Genomic DNA, 4,130 nt, shown 5'->3' on the forward strand with positions numbered 1-4,130 from the left:
TAAAGTATTGCTTGAATAATTTTAGAAAACTGAACACTCTTGTCAAAAAAGTTACTTTAGTTTGCAAGACACAAAAAAATGTCCAGCACAAGTTTCTATGAAGGAAATTATACTAGTATATTTCTAAGATTATAAGGTAATTTCTAAACAATTTACTCTAATTGATAGAAATTTTTTTCTACTGTAAGCATAAAACAAGTATTACTTATAAGTAGTACTTATTCTATTTCATTTGCGCATTTGTACATCCATGTAAATAGTTTTTCATGAGCTATATCTTTAGAGCCACTAATTACATCTTTTTTGTTTTATTTACACTCTCTTAAATAAAAGCTTACAGAATCCACAGAATGGAAAAAGGGAGGTACATCTTTGAAAATGAGAAATTTGTTAAAAGTAAAAGGTGATATTGTTATGACTGAGAAGAAAATTATGCTTATTGTAGATGACATTTCAGAACATAGAAACCATGCGGTTGGAGAAGAAAATTATTTCTATTTTTAAATGTATGTATGTCGTGTTATGGTGGAATAAAATAATTAAATAGGTAAGTTTAGCAATGCAATGTTTTTTAGCTAAATGACAAAATATATATTTGCTATTCTTCTTTATTTAGCTTGCTGGTATTATAAAGGAAATAAATCCTAGGTTATCTAAAAAAATTATAAGTTATGCTAATGAAATCAGAATTGTTCGAGAAATGAGGTGTCTAATAAAAATCTTTGTATGAAATGACCAGTTCGATAAAAGTGATATGCCAGATATAAAGAATAGACAATTTTTTCCAAGAAACAACATTATTTGGGTGCATATGGTTACAGCACGAAAAAATAATGATTTTCTTTAATTGATCAAGAATGCCTTCTTGATAAAATAAAGGCATGGCAAAAAGATGATCCATCTATAAGTAGTTTTTTTTGTTCTAAAAACAACTTTAAAATGAGTAATGCATTAGAGAAAATAATTCAAAATAAAAATAATTATGAAGATAGTAATGAAACAGATAAAAACCTAAAGTTTTCTGAAAATGATTCTAAAAACTAACTTTTATTTGTTTATTATTCAGAATGGCAATGCAAGCTTGTGTGTCAATATGGAAACTGCTCTTATTAGATGCAACATTAAACAACCAGATATGTTTTACCTGTTTTCTTTTTAGTAGTAAAACAAATGTTGACTACCAAGTAGTTGGGTGCTTTATCACTGAGAACAAAACAAAACGAGCAATCAGTGAAGCTTTGCATTTTTTCAAAAAAATAAATTTGAAACTTTCTTCTTCCTTATGCACGCCGATTACTGTAATGAGGAAATTGATGCTTTAGAAGAAATCTTTCCTGTTAAGTTTTTTGGATCGTTAACCTGAAAAAAGTTTCTCAGGATTAGCAATACATTATTTTACTGTACTCTATTTCAAGTCTATATAATTTGAAATCCCCTTTAAACCGAATAGGTTTTTAGACCCATCAGTAATCTTCACTCTTTAATCTAAATTGTATTTTTACAATTATCAGGGAGATTATACCACAAATATTGTAATATTTGTGATGTAATCTCCCTGATAATGATTGAACTCTTTGATCAAATTTTGAAAAAAAAATTTTATTGCTTGATGTATAAAAAGCGATACAATTCTCTATTTAGTTTGAAAATCTTAAAATCCAAATGCCAATACCGTACATGTCCAGAACTTATATAAAAAGTTTCATGGATTTTTTATTAATATATTTCAAGTTAACATGTTTTAAATATATCCATTAAAATGAATGTTTTACAATAAAGTCGAGGCAAAGTAATTGAGGCAGTATTTTTATACTTTTATTGCTTAAATTTTATTGCTTAAATTTTATTGCTTAAATTTTATTGCTTGATGTATAAAAAGCGATACAATTCTCTATTTAGTTTGAAAATCTTAAAATCCAAATGCCAATACCTTACATGTCCAGAACTTATATAAAAAGTTTCATGGATTTTTTATTAATATATTTCAAGTTAACATGTTTTAAATATATCCATTAAAATGAATGTTTTACAATAAAGTCGAGGCAAAGTAATTGAGGCAGTATTTTTATACTTTTATTGCTTAAATTTTATTGCTTAAATTTTATTGCTTGATGTATAAAAAGCGATACAATTTTCTATTTAGTTTGAAAATCTTAAAATCCAAATGCCAATACCTTACATGTCCAGAACTTATATAAAAAGTTTCATGGATTTTTTATTAATATATTTCAAGTTAACATGTTTTAAATACATCCATTAAAATGAATGTTTTACAATAAAGTCGAGGCAAAGTAATTGAGGCAGTATAAAATGGCATTCTAAATTGATGTATTTTTTATTGATATAAAATTTATCTTTTTTTTTTAAGTTTGAATGTTTTTAAATACTTGGTCGTGTACCACCTTAAGAAATAAAAAATTTATAAAATAATAATAAGGTTTATAAATATAAAGCTTTTTTAATGTGACCTAATTCTTGTTGTCAATATAGATTTATTAGCTTATAAAAAAACCTACAATTACTGACTTTTTTGTAACTGTATAAAATTAACTCTAATATTGAAAGGGACTTTCTAATATTGAAAGTTAAATATATTAGTATTTAACTTTCAATATTAGAAAGTCCCTTTAATTTTAACCTTTATTTCTCCCTATAACATCGGATTTAAAGAGATTATACAGTAGTATATTAGAAATTATGCTGTTATGGGAAATAGTGGAAAATAGATTCCTTAATTAGATTTATTTGCCAAGTAACTGATTCAAATTTTTTGCTCAGGTTATAAAGTTTTGATTTGCGACTTCCATCATGAACAGGCCTAGGAGCATTGGTTAGTAAAAGTATTAAACGGTTGTGCTGATCAAAAAGCAGATGTCTTCCTAAAGCTAAGAAAGGTTTCCCATTCAATAAATGTTGATGCAATGTTTGCGATTCTTGATTTCAAACAGTCCGAATATTGGAGTAATGAAATATTTTTAAAGTTTGAAAAGTATATAGAGAGTTTTTGGTTACCTATTATTGAGGTAATATATCATAAAATAATTTAGTTAAAAATATAGATTCTTCCTGAATTTATATTAATTTATGTCCGAAAATAAAGCAGGAAATTGTTATTAAGAACCTATTATTAAGAAGTCTGCATCATAATAAAAAGCTATATAATTTTTTTTGTATTTTACACTTTTCAGCATTGGGTTTGGGCATACTGTCAAAACTGTCTACTTGTGAACTTAAACACAAATAATGGAGTTGAAAAACAAAATAACTTATTTAAATACTCTTATCTCCAACGTTTTAATAATTCTTCATTAACTGGAATGCTAACTATTATAATTGAAGAGTTTATTCCAGATAAATACCAAAGGTTGTTTGATGTGACACTGTGCATTAAATTGTTTTATTATTTATTCTTTTGCTCCTTTTTTTTTTAGCTATATTGAAAAAAACTTCAAAATGGATTCTAGGTATTGTCGTTATGCAAAGATAATACCAAATTTCTTAAAAAATCGACCTTTTGAAATGGTTAGACATTGCCTTAAAAAAATTTAGGTACGGTATCAATAATAAATCATGGGATATTGTCCATTAAAGGTGTTACTGTAAACTACCAGATTGATTTTGGAAATGATAGTAATATGCCAAACTGCATATGCTCTTCATAGCGTTTACCTTGTTATTCATGCAACCATTTTTTTGCAATTTTTAGAAAGTTTCCATTCTGGCAATCAGATGCATTACCACTAATATGTCGCACTTCACCATTCTTAACATTAGTCAATAAAAAAATTCAATTTTAAAATGAGTTAGCTTCATCGACAAAAGACGAATCTGACACTAATTTCCCCAATTCTAAAAGGCTGACACTAATTTCCATCTACAAAAGACAAATCTGACACTAATTTCCCAAATTCTAAAAAAGAAGAAAACATTTGTAATAACATTTGTAATAATAATTTAATTTGTAAAAACATTTGTAATAACATTTGTAATAATAATTTTATTTGCAAAAACATTTGTAATAACATTTGTAATAATAATTTAATTTGTAAAAACATTTGTAATAACATTTGTAATAATAATTTAATTTGTAAAAACATTTGTAATAACATTTGTAATAATAATTTAATTAA

This window comes from Hydra vulgaris, chromosome 02, assembly GCF_038396675.1.
Source record: "Hydra vulgaris chromosome 02, alternate assembly HydraT2T_AEP".
NCBI lineage: Eukaryota > Metazoa > Cnidaria > Hydrozoa > Anthoathecata > Hydridae > Hydra > Hydra vulgaris.